The sequence below is a fragment of the Ornithodoros turicata genome, chromosome 7 (genome assembly GCF_037126465.1).
Source record: "Ornithodoros turicata isolate Travis chromosome 7, ASM3712646v1, whole genome shotgun sequence".
In the NCBI taxonomy this organism is placed as follows: domain Eukaryota; kingdom Metazoa; phylum Arthropoda; class Arachnida; order Ixodida; family Argasidae; genus Ornithodoros; species Ornithodoros turicata.
In genome coordinates this window covers 7,925,819-7,947,032 of record NC_088207.1, presented here as the reverse complement: position 1 = coordinate 7,947,032, position 21,214 = coordinate 7,925,819, and the positions used below count along the sequence as shown (strand labels likewise).

The 21,214-nt window shown below is 47.0% G+C and overlaps 1 protein-coding gene across 2 annotated transcripts in view; it reads left to right on the top strand.

Annotated features, from left to right (window-relative positions):
* LOC135400186 (calcium-activated chloride channel regulator 1-like) overlaps positions 1-21,214 on the top strand; it is a 456,140-nt gene that overhangs the window by 130,667 nt on the left and 304,259 nt on the right. The gene's annotated exons all lie outside the window — the stretch shown is intronic.

Genomic DNA, 21,214 nt, shown 5'->3' with positions numbered 1-21,214 from the left:
TAACCAAAAATCAACATGGTGAATCAATGACGAAGTAAACTAGAATTCTATGCTCAGTATTCCCTGTTCCCTCTCACTTCCCTGTTCCCTGTCACTTAAAAAGTTCTGTGGCGCTGCTGTGGCGTCACTACGTTGTATAGAGCCAACTCAGTGTGATCATTCTGCCCCAGCTGACCACCGCCTATAGGGTCACAGAGGGCTTCGTATCGCTGGCAGCTCATAAGATTGTGTAACGTGCCCGCTTGCACATGGCAAACGGAACAGATATAGGAGTGTCCAGCTGGCACATTTGAATTGGAAAGGACAGCTATTGTCCGCACTTCTTCTAAAGCCCCCAGACGGTAAAAGCAGAGGATTTTCCTCGTACATAGGCGTTGTGTACCCCAAACGATTCAATAACTATACAGAGCAGTTCCTTTAACAGCAGGTGAAGCCAACTTATCAGAACCCTGTATTTAATGGTTGGCACGGGTGAGGAACCCACCTCCAGATCTCTTCAGTTTTTAGACATCCGAGTGCACATATCCCAAGCATCAAGAGCCGCAATCTCACTTTCAAAAACAATCCAGTATGGCATTTAAAGTCGGCTGTCCCAACCATCGGTCACCAGATCCTGCTCACACCGTGTGTCATCCAGTATCAACTTCGAGATCTCCCGTTTGTTGGCCGCTTGGTATCCTCTCGACCTCGTTTGGGTCAATAGCCCGCTACATCATGCTTGGACGTCGGCCTTCTGACGGTTCAGTCAATACCGAGTTATAGTAGACCGTTAGTAACCGTACTGGAACCAAAGGCAGCGTGTGTAGCTCAGAATCGTATGACTCGATTGGACGCGCGGTAGACACGCCACTACTACGGTTTACTAACCCTAACTAAAATCTCAAAACGGGAGTAGTGCCTTAGATATGCACGATGTTGATCATGAACAAATGACTCAGGAGCAGTGTTGTACGTAGCGCCGCTACCGTACTCGCTACTTTTTTTTTTTTCAGTAGCGGAGTAAGGATACCACTACATTTTAAATTGCTAAGGGAAAAAGTGTTTCCGCTACAAATCACATTACCGCGGACCTTTCGATGTTGATGATGATGGTAGGAGAAAAATATGGAGACGTGAGCATGCTTACCACGGGACAATCAAAGGACTTACAAAAGGTGAGCACTCTGCAATGTTCTAAATGAAGGTGATGAGTGCGTGCTGTGCGCTCTCCCGATGAACCACAGGCCATTCGCCAAGCACTTTCCCGACGTCAAAGGATCGGCTATCGAGACGGTCCAGTGATCTCTGGGGTTGCAAACGGGCACTGTGAAACAGCGCAATTCGAGAAGAATATGTTCCGAATCTTCACGTACACCGCACAAGGTATATGTAGAGAGATACCAAAACTCCCATTTCCCCTGCGTCTTCAGAATGACACCTTGATAGAGACTGTCACCGCCATCCATCCGTTGCCGGGCTACTACGATTCTACACAAATGAAGTCAGCGATGACGTCAGCAGTATGAACAATAAGCGGCGCATAATTAGCCACGGCGCGTTTACATTCGACCACTTTGTTTGGCGTTCGTGCAGTATGTTTACTCTAACAAACACGGTGTTTCTGTTTTGTCTCCAATACCAGTCGCCCAGGGCTACAACATCAGACGAGAACAGATAAAAATAAATCATACCAGCAACTGGTTTCATGACACATGGCAATTTGCAATGCATACAGTTACCACAGGAATTGACAACTCCAAGCAGGAGGGGACCACACCATCACGATGACCACACAGCAATTATGAAGGTTCACTTGAGGTCCATTTTTCACCTAGAGCTAAATGTACACGTAGTCGCTAGCCGTTAGCATTTTTCCAATGAGTGGTCATAATGGGTCCGTTGCAAAAGCGTGACATCGTTGATGTACAGCTAGTTCCTGCTAGCGCACACGCCGCCATCATGGCCGGTCTGGCCATGGCGAAACTTGGGCGAAAAAAATGCGCAGCTTGCGAAATAATGCGGAGGCGCAGGATACGGTTCATGACTTCGTATATGTGTACGAGTGGGACAAAAATGGTTATTCCTATTCTGAAATTATGAATAAACTATCAGTCCACTCAGGAACCATGCGCAAGTCGTAAATATATATATATATATATATATATATATGTGAATGTATAACTGAGTACAGATGGACGCGAAAACAAATAGACTACAAGTAATGAAGAGACTTGGGAGGCCGTATAAGGGTTAAAAACACTTGCTACTTTTATTACATTAATAATTAAGGGGGCGCTAGGAATAGATTTACAGTTAGGGGTCGACGTTTCGGCAGTCAGCGCTGCCTTCAACAGAACTAAACTTGGAAATAGGTGACAAGGGCTTATATACAAGGGAAAGGGGGAAAATGAGAGGGGAACAGTGCACGTGGAGCGGAGTTGGTGATGTTGCAGGAGCGTTGTTGCTAATGGTCCATTGAGCACTTGCAGGAGCGTTGGCTGTCTTCCAGGAGAGTACTCCTTGGTCGTCTGATAAACCTGAAAAGATAAGAGAGATACGGCAGAAAGAACGAAAGAGGGTCGGGGGACTTGGTCTAGGAGCTAAGGCTGCGAACTGTAGACAATACGCCGGGGTCTTCGTTTATCGTGGACTGGAATTTGTGGATTAGGAATGATTCACGCTGTTGCCTGCTACGGTCTGAGGGGAAACCAGATTGTAAGATGTACACGTGGATGTCCTTGAATGAGTGGCCGGTTTGATTGAAATGACGCGACACAGGGAGATTTGGTTTCTTTGTAATATCGGACCTGTGATTATTAAAACGAATTCGGAATGATGTTGTAGTTTGGCCGATATATTGTGCTTTGCATGCGTTGCATTCCAATAGATATACTACGTTGGATGAGTTGCAGTCAGAAGTAGTTTTGATTTTTACTTGGAAGTTGCTGTTTGTGCTTTGTACCCTGTCTGCAGTCTGCATTACAATACAAATTTGGCATCTTCGTCCGTTGCATGGGTGGCAGCCTTCGGTTGTAGGAGGTGGCTTATTGACTTTTGCGTTGACTAAGTGGTCTTGAAGATTTCTTGCACGACGATATGCTATGCGTGGCGGTTCTGGGAATATTTCTCCAAGGCGCTGCGACTGTGTTAAAATTGGGTGATGACGTTTCAGTATGTTTTTAAGGTTAGGGATCGCGCCATTGAAGGTGACTGTAAGATTAACCCGCTTGGGGCGTTCGGGGCGTGTTGAGTTTTTTAGAAGTTCACTGCGATTAGTACGGCGGGCTCTACATATCGCGTCCTTCACGAGATCCTGGGGGAAGTTTCGGCTGACCAGCGTGTTTTGAAGATCGTTAAGGTTTGCGTCCAGCTCGTCCTCTTGGGAACAAATGCGCCGGTAGCGGAGGGCCTGACTATACGGGATGGCCAATTTTGTATGTCGGGGATGGCAGCTGTGAAATGATAGGTACTGTTGGGAGTCAGTCGGTTTTCGGTACAGATTTGTTACGAGGGTGCCATTGGATATGCCTATATGGACATCTAGAAAATCTATGCTCTCTCTAGAATAAGCGTGAGTGAATTGTATTGTGGGGTGCATGTTACCGAAGTTTTCAATGAAAGACAGAAGCGAGTCTTCAGAATGTGGCCACAGCATGAATATGTCGTCCAAAAAGCGCTTAAAAATTAGGGGTTTAAGTTGACAGGTGCTAAGGAACCGTCCTTCTAGATCACCCATAAAGATATTCGCGTAATTTGGGGCCATTTTCGTGCCCATGGCTGTGCCGTTAATTTGAATGTAATGCCTGTTGTCAAATTCAAAATTATTACATGTGAGTATTAGAGAAATTAGTGTTTCTACGACAGCAGAGTCGTACGGTTTTTCGGAAAATTTTTCATATGCTACGACAGTGGCATGGATGCCGTCATCATGAGGAATATTGGTGTACAATGAGGTAACATCGAGTGTTACAAGCAGGGAACCGGTCGGAACTTCGATATCCGAAATTATTTGGAGGAAATGGTTCGTATCCTTTATGTATGACGGGAATTTTGGGGGGATGTCTTTGAGGAGGTGGTCAGGAGGTTGACCACCTCCTCAAAGACATCCCCCCAAAATTCCCGTCATACATAAAGGATACGAACCATTTCCTCCAAATAATTTCGGATATCGAAGTTCCGACCGGTTCCCTGCTTGTAACACTCGATGTTACCTCATTGTACACCAATATTCCTCATGATGACGGCATCCATGCCACTGTCGTAGCATATGAAAAATTTTCCGAAAAACCGTACGACTCTGCTGTCGTAGAAACACTAATTTCTCTAATACTCACATGTAATAATTTTGAATTTGACAACAGGCATTACATTCAAATTAACGGCACAGCCATGGGCACGAAAATGGCCCCAAATTACGCGAATATCTTTATGGGTGATCTAGAAGGACGGTTCCTTAGCACCTGTCAACTTAAACCCCTAATTTTTAAGCGCTTTTTGGACGACATATTCATGCTGTGGCCACATTCTGAAGACTCGCTTCTGTCTTTCATTGAAAACTTCGGTAACATGCACCCCACAATACAATTCACTCACGCTTATTCTAGAGAGAGCATAGATTTTCTAGATGTCCATATAGGCATATCCAATGGCACCCTCGTAACAAATCTGTACCGAAAACCGACTGACTCCCAACAGTACCTATCATTTCACAGCTGCCATCCCCGACATACAAAATTGGCCATCCCGTATAGTCAGGCCCTCCGCTACCGGCGCATTTGTTCCCAAGAGGACGAGCTGGACGCAAACCTTAACGATCTTCAAAACACGCTGGTCAGCCGAAACTTCCCCCAGGATCTCGTGAAGGACGCGATATGTAGAGCCCGCCGTACTAATCGCAGTGAACTTCTAAAAAACTCAACACGCCCCGAACGCCCCAAGCGGGTTAATCTTACAGTCACCTTCAATGGCGCGATCCCTAACCTTAAAAACATACTGAAACGTCATCACCCAATTTTAACACAGTCGCAGCGCCTTGGAGAAATATTCCCAGAACCGCCACGCATAGCATATCGTCGTGCAAGAAATCTTCAAGACCACTTAGTCAACGCAAAAGTCAATAAGCCACCTCCTACAACCGAAGGCTGCCACCCATGCAACGGACGAAGATGCCAAATTTGTATTGTAATGCAGACTGCAGACAGGGTACAAAGCACAAACAGCAACTTCCAAGTAAAAATCAAAACTACTTCTGACTGCAACTCATCCAACGTAGTATATCTATTGGAATGCAACGCATGCAAAGCACAATATATCGGCCAAACTACAACATCATTCCGAATTCGTTTTAATAATCACAGGTCCGATATTACAAAGAAACCAAATCTCCCTGTGTCGCGTCATTTCAATCAAACCGGCCACTCATTCAAGGACATCCACGTGTACATCTTACAATCTGGTTTCCCCTCAGACCGTAGCAGGCAACAGCGTGAATCATTCCTAATCCACAAATTCCAGTCCACGATAAACGAAGACCCCGGCGTATTGTCTACAGTTCGCAGCCTTAGCTCCTAGACCAAGTCCCCCGACCCTCTTTCGTTCTTTCTGCCGTATCTCTCTTATCTTTTCAGGTTTATCAGACGACCAAGGAGTACTCTCCTGGAAGACAGCCAACGCTCCTGCAAGTGCTCAATGGACCATTAGCAACAACGCTCCTGCAACATCACCAACTCCGCTCCACGTGCACTGTTCCCCTCTCATTTTCCCCCTTTCCCTTGTATATAAGCCCTTGTCACCCATTTCCAAGTTTAGTTCTGTTGAAGGCAGCGCTGACTGCCGAAACGTCGACCCCTAACTGTACATCTATTCCTAGCGCCCCCTTAATTATTAATGTAATAAAAGTAGCAAGTGTTTTTAACCCTTATACGGCCTCCCAAGTCTCTTCATTACTTGTAGTCTATATATATATATATATATATATATACGCTACAAAATTTAGGTTCGAACGACCAGGATGTTGAATATAGATAGGGGAGAAAAGACACCAGAGACTGAAGTAGGGAGTAGGGGAAGTTATTTATTAAGCTGGCATTTAAACTAAGGGTCTGGGGAAGTCTACGTTTCGGCGGAAGCTCCGCCTTCTTCGGGACTGAGACGAAAATCTATGTACAAGGTCTTTTAAAAGGTTACAAAAGTGTCGTCACAGTTGGTACAATTCCACTGCGAGGCAGTCGTCAGTGAGTCATGTTCTGGAAGATTCCGGAAGGTCCCTGGGTCATCGGCCGGGGAGATTACGTGTCAGAGTCTTGGGTCGCGCTCGTTGAAAACCTGTTGTCCGGGGTGTTCTTAGAGTCATTGTGTCCAACTGTAAAGAAATCCTATCTATATATATATATATATATATATATGTAGGAGGAAAAAAAGAGCAGGAGTTCTTTGGTTGCACGTTTAGTTGACGCCATCTGCTCAAACGTTGCCTGCCTGCGTACTGCTGATGAGGCCCAAGAAGGCCGAAACAGCTGTCCAGTACTGGCATGGCGACGTTTGACTTACAAACATATATATATATGTGTATATATATTTACGGTTGTACATGTACTACACCTAGCATCGCTCGCGCCTCATGATTGTAGCCGTGCCTATAGGTCTGATTTGGTATTCTCGTTGGCTTTCTCTGCCCGTTTACATTTACCTTGTATAAGCACTCCGACGGTAGCCGACGCCAATCAACCTCGTTGCGCTCGCTCGCTCGTATATCCGTTACGCCCAAGCCCGCCGCCACGCCAACAGCCCTGTATAATGTCACGTCGGTCACTGAAGGCTTCTGGAAGAGATGTGCAAGTAAGTACGTTCTGTCAGAAAATTCCCCATTAATTTCGTCCATCTGGGAATTCTCAAACTGGACATGTTCGGTCATCCAGTGTTACGCGTAACGCGGTCACCATGCGACGCGTCTTTGAATATATATGCACCACCGCGGCGAGCGTGTTTCTTCCTGCGGCTGGCCAGTTACATCAGGACAGCGGAATTGAGGAACAGCTCGGTATTAGTTGCGGGAGAAGAACGCGCTTTACTCCTTTCTCTTCGTCCTCTCGTAAGTTGTCCGCGACCGGCCACCATTTTCCATGCAGCGCGCGGTCAGTTTCCGCTGCTTCGCACGTGTGAAAAAAAGAGAAGATACGCACAAGATGAGCAGCGTATGAAGACATCGAAGGTTATCGCGATTTAATCGTTATACAATAAAAAAAAAAGTGCGCTCAACAGCATCGAGCTGATGTCAAGTCCTACGCGGAGTTGGTCGCGACAGGCTTGTGCTACGAAGGCCTTCAAAGCGTCAATCGCGCAAAAAGTAGGGGTGCGTGAGCCCGCGTAGTGAAACCTTCGTCAGATGCGCTATCACGTTGTGCGCCCCGGCTTCATTCCGCCTCATGCCTACGTTTGATCACGTTCTTGCGAATCTCGCGACTTTCGCGACTAATGGCGCCTTCGGTAAGCTGTTCCGGAGCAAACACATGGTTCAAAGCCTTAAAACAACCGTTGTACGAGGAATAGGGCAGCATGGTATGTCGTATCGTATAAGCGAGTTTTACCGTTTATACTGCGAGTAATACATCCAGAATGGATTGTATTACCAACTTGCCCTCACTATATAGCCTTAGCTAAGAATGGATTCATGCTCCATGAAAATAGCTCAGAATGTGTTGTTTGCAGTTATCGTTTGGGAATAGTTTATTGTTTCTTTATTTCTTCATGAATGTGCGCCGAACCGTCCCTGTGAATGTGTCTGTGCCGTCCATTGTTTGATAGCATATTTTTATTAGCATGTTGTCCTCTATAATCACATCGCCAACTATTGGCAACAAATTTTTCCATTCCTTGATCACACAAAGTTTAAGAAATCTAATTTAATTGGATGGCTCTTCAAACACCCTTCTTGCAGTATATATCTCAGAGCAAGTAGAGTGCCGCAATAAACGTCATAATGCGGTCGACGCGATTATTTGTAGAACCTGGTGTACGACACGTTTCGTAATAAGACGTCTTGTAATGCACTACGTCGTTGTGGATCCCCATAATGTCAGAAAACATCTTATATCCGCGTAATCAATGCGGAACTGAGCTTTATTTCTCTGACAACTGTCCCGTGATAAAGTAGTCCAGCGCCGGGTCAACGCATTGCAGGAGCAAGAACGCTCTAATAGAATCTTCTTTAAAACGTCTGAGATTATTTAATGCACTCATATGCACGTATGTATAAAACATACACACAATACGCACATACATCATCTATAGCCTGGTATACTATCAGTACACGAGCGGCGTATCTTCAGTTGGCAGGTGCTGCCACCTTTGCGACCGCGAGCAGTTAGTGAGGCGAGCGCCTTTGTCCAGGCCTATCTCAGCACAATGCTCGGAAGCGGCCGACAGTAATTAATTGCGGAATATCAATCAGCGTACCATCCCCGTGTGGGCGCTTCAACAGTGTTTGGTGCGTTTCTCTTCAAGGGATAATTAGGGCTATGATACGAGAATTTGTTTCTAGAAGAAATGGAAAAGTGCGCGTAGCTTTATGCCTAAAATTTCATTCGCTCACTGTGCCTGCCTCCAATAGCTCACGGCATTTGTAGTTAATCTTGCGGACACGGGGAGATAATCGAGAAACGCTGCTCAACGTAGTCTTTGACAGAATGGCGTAAATGCAGGCTAGCTGGTGGATAAATTCCATGATAGGCAAGCCTGAGCGATGGGCAAGACACGTAAACAAACACAAACACGAAGATAGTGAAACGGCACATGACTTGACCGCCGGAAGGCTTTGAGACTTGTTCAATTTGGTCATGAAGGCGGATAATACTTTGAGACGAAGATCAGCTTTTGAAATGCCTTGTATCGAAAGAAACATGAAAAAAAAAATAGCGTGATGATGATTGGTGGTGATGGGGCAAGAGAAACTGGGTGCGTATCCAGTGCAATAACTTTGTTTGAAGAACGCGCTGCTCCGTTCCGAAGAATCAAATTTCCTAGGGAAGCGAGATAGATAGATGTAGGGCGAAGAGAGAGAGAGAGAGAGAGAAAGGGATGGAGACGTAGGTCACACCGCTGCGACCAGGAAAACGAGAGTACGGTATGATTACGATAGGTTCTCTTAGTACGTCATTCAAAGTACATGCAATGGTAATCGTAAATTACCAGCGGCATGCCCGAGCGGGTTAGGGCGTTCCGCTCGTTGGCGGTATCCAAGGTTGTGCTGAAGACTGGGAGGTGGTGGGTTCGAATCCTACCACCGACGGAGGTTCTCCCTGTGTTTCTATAGGCAGACTTTCCAGGCGAATGTCCGCACAGTTCCCCTTGAAGTAGGCCCAGGACGCATACTAACCTCCAGTCTCCCTCTCCTTCCTGCTGTCCTGTCTCCATCTGCCCACGCCTGTACGCCGCTCGTGGCCACAGTTGCTTCGCGGCGCTAACACGAAATAAAGAATTGAAAAAAAAAAGTCAAATTCTCGTGGTTCGCTCCGCAAGCGACATTTTGAAAAACACCCATCCGATATATTCACTGGAGCGGTTCACAAGGGACAAGCATCAGGAAGGCACTGCGCTTGGGCGACCAGACTGAAAGGGAATCGTGCCACCGTACTTCCTCTTCTCTCCTCGGATGTCCTGCCACTGGAGACATACGCAATGCCCTACAGCGCTTCACACGATATGTGCAGCATACAGTAGAGCACTAGTGGACCGTTATGTCACCGTGAAGTCATCGTGCGTACCGGAACGTAATGGTAGCGGTGCGGTAAATAGGGTACTTCAGAAGCCACATTAGGGAGTTTTAGCAGGTCGGGAGCGCACCACGAAAACGATGCGATAAAGGAAGCTGTCAAATCAAAAGATCAGCAAAGTGATGCCATCCACAGGAATCAGGACTTGTCATGTTTTCGGAAGCGTTGTCGTAATGACCTTCCCATCTGCTAGGACTCCCTATTATTAGCGATCGACCAACACACTGTAATATTTCGTCTTAACCAATGTAGTTTGAAGGCAGCTACTATGACTATACCTAATTGACACACTTTCCTTTGCATACCGACTTGCTACAGTTAACATTTGTGAACGTGTGTGATGCAATCAAACTGTGACGAACTTAAATGATTTGATGCCAGTACTGAATCATTGTGATTTTCATTAAACGTTTATGTTCCTCCCACAACCTTTGTGATTCCCACAATGACGATTTCGTCACGTAGTCATTTCGTCAGTTGGTATGTATTTATTTTTCCGTCTTTTTATTTGCACCACGTACATACCAGGGTGCCCTGAGGCCTTTTCAGGCCATGTGGTATCGGAAGGAAATAACCGAGTTTCCGCTTGACGCCAGTTGCTTGAGCGAAGCGCGGGGGGGGGGGGGATGTTAGTACAGAGGTGTCGCTGGGTGTGTTAAGTAGGCGCACCGGAGCACGCATTATTCATGCCCCAGTCTCATACCGCGACGCATGCGCGTACTCCGGAGAGATACCCACGAGTTTTTCGCGCTCCCATCTCAAATGGATGCACCGGAGCAGACGACAAGAGCTCGAGTCTTCAAACATTTGATGCAACGTAAATTTCTTGTTGACCGCGCGATCCACCTGGTGCAGTCGGCTGACGTTGGCAAAAAAATACTTCAAAACTGTTCGAATAGTACGCTTGGAAGCAAAACATAGATATACTATGTTACCGAATTATTCCATTTCGGGAAACTGTTAACGGTAAAAGCGCTAGGGCAGAGGCGAACTGGTAGATATTCCAAATGGTCAAAAACCCCGAGACAGTGAAGGAAGACACATTCAAGAACACGGCTTTTTTCCCTCTCCTTTTTACCACTCTGATTATGCTTTCGTATTACTGGGCAACTTTAATACGGATGTCGGCGCGGTTATTCGCGGGTCATGCAGGGCTTTAATGCAGGCACGTTGACGCCAAGCAGTCACCTTCTTTGAAAATTACTCCTGTCCTATGGCGTTTATTACAAATTCCCATTATTTACGGCTCATTTGCTGCTGCGAGAAATTGTCCTAGAAGCTGCTGTCGTCCAAACAAATTCAACAAGGTCATCAAACAAGGCAGCTCAGTGCTGTGACTACCTCCAGCTGGACGAGTCCTTGAACTTACGGGTGCTTCGGGCATCCTGCAGAACAGAACAGAATATCTTGGGGACTTGCATGGGTCACTCGTTACCGGAAATTGCAATCTCCGCGAGAGAAAGACATTTCTCCTAGGGGTATTCCGCGGATATACGAGTGGCCGGGATTCGGACCTTTCCTGGAACGTGCGTTCCCTGGCAATATCTGTATTTGACGCGGAGTTAACCGGATATTGCACGGGGTTCGTGTATATACCCGAGGTATGCTACTTGATGTTACAAACCAAATTGCAGAGACAGTCGATAGGATCACTAAGTCCACGAAGCTTTGAAAACATTAGGAAAAATCTTTCTTTTGAGCAGTAGTGCAAGCTATACAGCCCCGCCACCGTTCGGCCGTAAGAAACAGTCTAGAAACGGTCCACCCAGGCAGATCGCGTGAACAGGAGAGCAGGATGACTTCTGCCCCCCTCTCCCCACCTCATGTAAGTATGCAGATTTGAATAGTGACCTGAGTATCTTCCATCTCAGGTAGGTGTTTGGCGCCCTCTCTTTCCATCCAAGGAGGAAACAGATACCATACATGGCTAGTCTTGATAGCTTTCGCGAGTTCGCGGCTTCTACTCGCTTGTGATTTAAAATGAATGGTGAGGTGTATGAGTTTATTTCGATTACGCACACAAACAACACTAAAGTAAGAAATTGCTTGGGGTATTAGCTCACCATCAACATAACGTCTTCTTACTGGTTTCGTTTGAGACATTCAATTGGTCGACCGAAGGTCAAACTTCCGCACTGCTACAAAATCTCGCGTCTCTCACTCTCTTCCACAAGAAATGCTCCGTATAACGTCCCGTCATGGACGTGATTTGAACAATCCTTGGGGCAGCCGGTGCGGGTCATTCTGCGGATACAGAAATCAGGGACGTTCATCTATGATGCTCCCAAGAATGCCTGACGGACATCCATTTTCGCATATGGACATCGGGATCTATTTCGGACGTCCACAAGACAAAATGTCCTGGATGGGTTACGACAGAGCTGCACGGCGGCTTCCTCAGCACGAACGGCGGACTTCGTGATTTCGAGTCGGAACATGTGCTAGCCATGCCCATACCTCGGCAAAACTCACTCATGATAACTTGCATTCATGCTGACTCATGCTCAATGTGGCGAATGAGTTGAGCATTCTTGAACGAATGAAGAGCTGAGCGCGACATGCGTGAGCATCAGTGAGCAAGCAAGAAGATGAGCATCAGCAAAACTTACTCATTCTTACTCAGTGTGGCATGAGCTGAGTGTAATGAGCTGAGCATGAGGGAACTGGAACCACGCTCAAATTGGGTGAACTGAGCATGAGTGAACTTAAGTGGCGCTGACGGGCACCGTGAACTGAGCAGTCTGGCGCCACCCCACTTCGTCTAATGCCCCCACCACCCCTACCCCACCCTTACTTGCGGCTCAAGATGCCTTCCTTACACCTTACTTCATCACAGCCTACATGGTTCCACATTCACTTCACATTCCCTTTCCTAATCTCGTTTCACACTCACGCATTCCCCATCGCACTCTCCTCATACCATGCTCTTCATGTTCTTGACAACCTGGAGACCTGAGATGGCAAACGAGGATCGGAGGGAACTCCGTACGCGGGAGCACCCAGAGAGCTCAGCCAGACGGGAGGCCGGATGAATGAGCATGAGTAAGCAAACGGAGAACTGAGCAGCGAGTGAGTGCGTATGTGTGAGCAAAGGAAGAGCTGATCGTAGGGTGGGTGAGTATGGGTGAGCATGTCGAGAGCTCAGCCGTGAATGAGTGAGCAAATGGAAAGCCGAGCAGGGATTGAGTGAGCATCGGTCATATACTGGCCCACCGACGGGCCCACGGACACGGGCCATATTAGGATAGAGGTGTAGCACGTCTTCGGAGAACGACTTGTAAGTCTCGCTGGTGCGTTGGACACGTTGAGAAAGCTTGTGCAGCGTCTACCTTCTTGTACGCTGCGTTAAGATAAGGAAATGGAGCACTAGGCTTGGACATGGTTGGCTGCGCGTGTGATTTCAATGCGTTCTCTTTTTTTTTTCTACCTTGGTGTTTGTGGATTAAGCCATTTGTCAGCAAGCTGTCCAGTTCCGCGTCGCTCTGCTCCCTTTCGTAACATAATTTTCAGGTGCCGAAACCAAGGAACAGGTTCCCCTCTGGTTAGCTGGGAGCCTTCATTCTCCGCAAGCAAGCCTTCGCCCAGCCGAATGACTCGTCTGCAGAAGGCTCGCGGAGTCGTTCGAGCATCCGTCAGCCGATTCATCGCCAACCTCGCTACCTCGCAAACAACGGATGACGCAGCACTCGGCGAGAAAGAGGACACCGTTCAGTTACTGAAAAGGAGGGCCTAGGAGTTGACGTGGCCGTCGAAAACGAGATCAATGACGCGGCATTTGAGGAAGAGTTCACCACTGCCTCTCGATACCAAGACGACGTCAGCCTCGCCGTATGGAGCGAGCGCCGCGCTATTCTGCCCGTCCCCGGCTCCCCACGTCACGCCCATGGCCGCTGACAGGCATTCCACCAGAACGGTCGCCCTCCCTGGCAGGTACGAACCTTTTCCGGAGGGTTAGAAGATTGGCAAGGGTTCTGGGAGCACTTTCGTGCTCCCAGGTAATCCACAAGGTAACTGGGCTCCCCAAAAATTCAAGTACCTTCTTTCGTACGTCCCCAGTGCCGCCAAGTGGTCGATGAGGGCATCGGCATCTCCGAGGGCAATCATGACACTGCCATCGCAACTTTGACCGGGCGATTTGGACGACAGAACCTTCTTGTCGACGCCCATATTGATCAGATACGGGTTGGCGGCAGTTCCATGTTCCAATGATCTGCACAAGCTAGGGGACCTCTACAACGCAATCCAGTTCCGCATCTGCTGCCTTCAGCATCTCGGAGCCTCGCCTTCGGACTACGTTGTTGTACTGCATCGTGTCCTTATGCGCTGTATTCCCGAAGAACTCGCAGCCCAGTTCCGACAACGACAAATTGAACGGGGCGACACACCCCAGCCTGCGGTACCAGTCCGCTTCAGCGAGCGCAAGTAGGCCAGCTCCCCAGACCGCGAGTACCACTCAGCTCCACCGAGCGCAAGCAGTCTCACACCTCTTGCCGTTTGTGCGAAACCACATTGAGAGCAGAGAGGACCGCTCCCCGTCGCCTCCCTCATCGTGAACCGGAGCCCCGTCACTCCGACATCGAGATCCCCCCCCCCCTCCCGAAATCCTCATTCGCCACTCTGCTACCTTTGCCGGCAACATCAATTCCGAGACTGCGTTGCCCCTTGTGTCAATGCAACACCCAAGCCATCGCCGACTGTCAGGCTGTTATCCCCCCGTAGTAGAAGAGAAAGCTCCTTATTGAGCACTGATGCTGTTTACAGTAGAATCACTTCGCCCGATGGCAGCAGTGGACGGCCGTCCGCTCAGCGTTTCAAAAGTACTTGGGCCCTGGAATCACAGCCACCGGGCGTTCTCCGCCATAGTGAAATTTTCCCGGGACATTGATATGCAGACAACAAGTTTTGAGCCGATGTGTGTTTTGTGGGTTTTGCTGTTCGACTGTTTGCGTTTTGCGTGTTTGCGCGTTCTGTGACATCTCAGTGTGTGTGTACTTACTTTCTGTCGTAATCACCCCCACCCCCACCACTAATCGTCATTATCAGCATCATCATCGCCATCTTCCTGCTCACCTTCATTGGCATCATCATTCAAGGAGTTTTCCACCAAAGTAACTGGTGCAAGTGATGTGGAGTTGCGGGCCTCACATTAGTGAGGCCAAAATCTCCATTTTATTTTTTCCTTAAAACCAAACCAACCAATCACTTCGAACGAGATTGCAGATTCTCCCGGTCGCTTACCAGCTGCCGTTGTGGTATCTTCCAGTTGTTCCTCCTATACGACGTCACGTGACAATAATACGAATATATTTTTACATCATATGAAAGGTCTAACATCCGGCCATGTGCTGGCAAAATATAAATGAAATGAAAAGGTGCTTTTCAAGAAACGGACGCGCAAAATCCTTGTTTTTTTTTTTTTTCGAAATATGTCAAAATTTGCCTGTTTCAGCAGATACCTGTAGAAGGTACATGCACGATAGATATATAAAAACCAGCATTAAAAACTGAGTAAACTGATGCCATGTACGATAGTTAGGGACATCTACTGCCAGAAAAATCACGCGTCGGAGTTGGAGCAAAACTGCGCGCTCGAGCATGTTCGTTTATATCCCAAAGTGCCGCACCTGCAGATCAAAATTTGCGCTCAGAGTGCTGGTCTGTAGGCGTACTAAAGCGTGAAAAAAATTCACAACACTATCTCTTAAAACTCAGGAGGTATACGCCTGCAAAAACGGCAAAAATGAAGCTCTCGAATTCAGGGCCAGATTTTATCGGCATTTTTTTTTTTTTTTTGCGCAAAAACTATTTTGTAGAAATCATTCATTTTACCTTGATCATCATGTACGATGAGCTTCTACATATAATAAAATAATGAAAATCCAGGAGGGCGATGGGGCCTCCCTGCCTGATTTGACATGAAACCGGCCAGTGTCATTTTATTATTCGTGGAACACTGACCACGGTATCGAAAGTCCCACGCGCAAAAGTGGCATAGTTTGACTGTCATTCCACGAAATACATGACGAGCAGACGCCGGATGTTGAAAGTATGCCGGAATTCCCTCTCTGAAAAAACGAGAAAACGGCACTCCCTACGAGCCACAGAGGGTGGGACCTTGCGAAAAGGAACCTCGCGGCTGCGCGGGCGTCTGGAGAGCGCCTTTCTGATCTGCGCCACACTCTCACTCATGGAGGAAGGAAAGAGCGGAGGAGCCCTAGCTCCGAGAAGTGAAGCCGAGATTGGGGGCCACTCCAGTGACATCACCCCTCGCTTTCCGGTTTCGGTTACATACATCTCTATGGGAGCCCCTAACGCATAGTTTCGGAATACTTGGAGAGGTGTTGTGGTAGCGCGCCGAAGTGGCCCCCAAAGTGGCGTGTGCTAAGTGACCTCATTGGACTGTTCAGGTAACGTGACCCTCTAGCGGCTCCAAAGAAGCTACAGCTCATCTCCTATCCTCACGTCACTTGCCCCACGCTTCTCTCTTCTGTCGAAGAGCCGTTGAGGCGCCTCCTTTTCTTCTTTCCTCCAAGCTCTGACTCCTCCGTTTAGGGAGCGACGTCACGCCGCCGGAGCCTCTGCAGCTGCGGAAGCAGCGGTGACCTATAAAGTTCGTCTATTTAAGATTGTGGGCCGGTGCCGAACATAGTAGTATCGGTTTCATATGTGGGTTTCCGGACGTGACTGCCCCCTTTGCAGAACCCTCAAGTGGGCGAAATAAATGCGCAGATGGACAGCAGTCGCATTACCCGTGATCATTGTTGCTTCACAGCCTAACGAATTATCGCTATCAATGTCTGGTTAATTGCATGGTGGCTTTGATACGAGGAGCAGAACTGGCCACCAGTGAGTTCTCGCTTGCCGAGATTTCAGTCGGTACTGCCACAATATCGAAACCAAACTCTAATGTCTTGTGGAAATTTAGTAACAAGACAGACGTTGAATAGACGGAAAGAATTATGCACGCGTGCTGGAGTAAACATAAACCCTGAACCCGGGGTCAAGACAAGGAGACGAACAAATGTGCAACACAGGTATATCTGGCGTTCACCTATTGTGCAGTCTCAAGTTTAATGAATGTTAGAAGACGCATTACGATTCGATTAAATTGCGTCGCTTCCTCCTTACGCCACGTTAAAGCGCTACTTTTACGCCAGTTTCCATTTGGAGACTTCCCCGCATTGAAAGCGCCATCATATCTCCTTCCGAGAAGCACGGAAAGGAGAAAAAAAGTAATGCGAAACGAAGGAAAGAACGCATGAGAGGACATAATGTAAAACAATTCTTTCTGGCTGCAATAGAGGAAGGCCGTGGTTGTTCAGCAGCTCGAAATGTGTGGCTATTTCAGCGATCCTTAATGCCTACGTATAACGGACCAGTATCGCTACTGCGTCGTTTTTCCGTTGGCAACCACACGAGGATCTTATACGTCCCCGTTGTTTCTCATAGCGGCGCAGAAAGGCAGGACGAAGCTCTTCTGTCTACTGTCCATGTGTTTCCGTCGCTGGTGGGCGCTTTTGGCTCTGCTACTTGATTGCCAAGCGGTTGCCAGCAGTGCTGTAGTTTCTGTTTCTTCGCCATTATCAACGAGCGTTTATCTGAGCAGAGACCGCAAAGGTTTCGCAGGTCAGTTCAATAAAACCAATCTCTGAGTTTTCCGTACTTTCTTCTGCTTCATCCTTTTCTTTTCTTTTTTGTATCGTTACTGACACCGTTATTTTGTGTGGTACACTGATAACGGACTTCCACCAAAATGCTACAAAACCTGAAAACGACGACGCGCTGGTCGCTTAATTGTCAGTTCGTGAGAAGACTTCCCGTGCTTGTTGATGTAGCAGAGCAATGTTTCAAGTTTAGAAGTACCTAGATATCTATGTCGACTAATATTTCTTTACAACGCTCTCTGCCGAATAGTTGAATTGAATCTTGCAGACTGTGTAAGGTCTCTGCTGTATGGACCCTGCATAGTCAGCATGAACGCTTGTTATCTCCATTTGTTTTCGAGAACGGAAGGTTTTAAGTGGGAGGGTGGTATATGTTTATTAAGAAAAAAAGAAAGAAAAAAGAAGAAATGCTGAAGGTCTTCAGGAAGGTTAAAGTAGGGCTTAAGGAGGGTTAGAAGGGTTTTAGTAGCTTTTTCCCAGGAACGATAGCTAGTTCGACCTCACTACCTGATGGTGTCTTTCAGCCTGAAAACTTCCACCGTCACCTTCACCACCACATGCAAACGTAGGTAATTATCAGGGGCGTTTTCTTCTTTTTCTTCGATAGGGCCAACATAGTGACAGATTACGCGAAGTTCATAACGTTGTGACACCCTATTTAATTGGGCATTGACCAAAGCTTCCGTCATGCACATGATAATCGCTTACCTTCAGTTTTGCTTCGCATTCTTCAATGTTGCTTTCCCTTAAGTTTTCACTGATTTGGTAAGTGAAATACGTGAACACACTGGATTCTTTTTCTGCCTTTTTACGCACTCGTATATGTGCCTTAGGCGGAACTGCTGCTGTATAAGAACCAGTCAATGACTTCCGTACCTAGCCACCACAGCGGTGACTGGTAGTCACGCGCGGGAGCAAGTCCGCAAGTCCATGCCAGAGAAGTTATGATATGTGACGCTTTGTTGCGACGCCATGTGCAGATCACAGAAAGATATGGAGACCCATATGGTGTGCGTTTCTGGAAGAGGGGGGGGACTGCAGAAAATTCGGCCCATTATCATTATAATTATCACAGCGATTTTTCATTATGGTTACTTCAAGGTCCACTACAAATTACTCCAGGAGAGATTGTCTTATACGGAATAGACACAGACACATACAAAAAGGTGCTTATGTCGTTGTATGACAGTAATAAACCATTACCGAAATTTAATACCCGCCCATCATTTTCGCTTCCCGTTTCCCGTCGTTCCGTTCTTCGACGCCTATAGCGGCTCCCAAGGATTCCCTCCAACGGACAACTGACATTGTCCCCCCACCTATGCCGACAAGATTTGATCCAGCGGTCGCTTTCCGGATGCCACGAAACACCTCTCGCCTAGACACTGCATTAATTCATCGGATACGACTCAATGTGGCTTTTACAGCACGCCGGTGTTACCGCTACAGACAAAGCTGACTCTCCAACATGCCGTGTATGCGGTGATCTGGAAGATCTAGAGCCCATTCTTCTCCATCGCCCGAACTACCAACTTTTCGGAACCACACTTTCAGTGTCTCTAATGCAGTTGGACTCTCGCGCTCTCACTATGTGAAGATTTGCTGGTCCATGGCCAAATCCAGCCCACCTATGCTCTGCCCTCAAAGCTCTTTTGATCTTCTTGGGCGCTGTACAGTCTTAAAAATGAACTTCACCACATAGCACGCTCCTAGCCAACCATAATCCCGAATGACAACGTTCTCGCCCCTGATTTGTTGAAAACGGGAGGCGGAGCTTATTCTGTGCCGTGCATAATGAGCACAAAATAGGCTCCGCCTCCTCTTTTTAACAAATCTAGGGCGAGAACGTTGTCATTCGGGATGATGGTTGGGCAGGAGCGTGCTATGTGGTGAAGTTCATTTTTAAGAGTGTAGGATTTGGGTCCTCATTGTGACGCGTCTCATTATTAAATTTTCGCTGTATACATTACCGCCAGCAACGGGGTACAGAATGGGGTACCCTTGGCGATGAAGCTCCCAATCATCCCCTTATTAAAATAAAGTTGGTGTTGTTCGTTTCAGTTTCAGGTTCCGGCAACTGAGAAAAGTGGCATACGTTTCCGTTTGCGATGCAGTTACCAGATCCAATGCCGGTAATATACCGTTTCCAATGCCATTAATCTCCGATATCCATCCACGGAAATAAAACAGAGAATATGACGTTTCATGTGAGGGAAAAACGTACATAATGTACACTTATCGCACCTCCTTGCTCTCTATCCGGATTAGTCGACACGGCCTGATGGGAGGGAATTTGCTTCGATGAGTGGACACAATCCATTTGCCACGTATTGCAACATGTAAGTGGTGTACCATGGTGTAACATTTCCGCGTAAGTAGGAACATGGTCCTCGCCAATAGGACAATTCGAGAGACATCAAGTGGAAGGCTGCCATGATGTAGGGGATATGGTATGGTATTGCAGACTTCGTAGAAGCGGCAACTCTGTGCTCAGTTGAGTACAGCTAGTCGACAGACGTTCAACCTGGATGCAATTCTTGGCCCATGTCAGAGCGACGTGCAGCACCGTCGATGTCTTTTGATGTTCTTGGAGTTCGTCTTGTCTATCGGATTGCTACAGACGCTGTAGAGTCCTACACTGTACCTCAATGACCGTTGGTGTTTTTTTCGTGTGTGTGTGTTTTTTTCTCTTCACCTTCCTTTTTGTGGCGCAGCGCAGCGCAGTCATTAGTAGGAGAGCTCAATAATTGTTGTACTTGCACCCTCACATAACTGGTGGTTTTCGTCACCTTCACCACATAACTTTAACTTCATTTTCATATCTGACATCTAATGTTTCGCGTGTAGTAGGGTTAGTGTACTGCTCTCCATTGGTGAATCACCCCATGTCATAGTCATGATTTATTTGTTGTTGTTGTATCACCCCATCGACATCATAAAAGAGTATGATACTCTAAACAAACGGGGAGTTTCATGAAGAAACAGCAGAGAACTCCCCCGTTGGGTCACGAAATCCGCACAGACGTCCTGGCTTACATGGCTGCTAATCCGCATACTCTAACATTCTCACTCTAACATACTTCTGGGCACCGATGACATAAAATTATATTTTCTCATCCGTGCAGTGGAAGATAGTGAAGTCTTGCAGGGCGCCGTGTCCGCAGTATCCAGGTGGTGTTATCTGAATGACATTGACTTTACCAGTGAAAAAACAAGAAATGTTGACGTGTTCTAGAAAACGCGATATCCTTCAGTTTGAGTACTCGCTAAATGGCATGGCGATATTACGAGTAGATATAATGAAAGCTATTTGCGTTTATATGGATAATAGAGTAACCTTTCAACGCCATGTTTTTGAAGTTTGCAACGTTGCATTACGTTCCTTGGGTTTTGTGTGTCGCATTACTAAAAACTTTACTTCATTGTGCTCGGTTCATTGTGGTTGGTTAATCTGTACAAAACTCTCGTGAGAAGTAGGCTGGAGTTTGCCTCAAGTGTTTGGAATTCTTTAACATTGACTTCGTCAGCAGCCATCGAGGGGGTTCAGCGGAAACGTGTCGCAGTTGTGTATGACAGGTATTACTATTTTTTATTACTTACTATTAATTTTATTACTCGTATGCTTGAATGAAGTTTAGGTTGGGCCTTCAACCCCATGACCGTAGAAGAGGTATGTCTGATCTGATTTTCTTGTTCAAAGTTGTTCTCGGTGTCATTGACTCACAGATACTATTGGACTGTGTCATTTTTTTCTCTCTCTCTCTAAGGCGCACAAATAGTTCCCTAACGTTCCATCCAAAT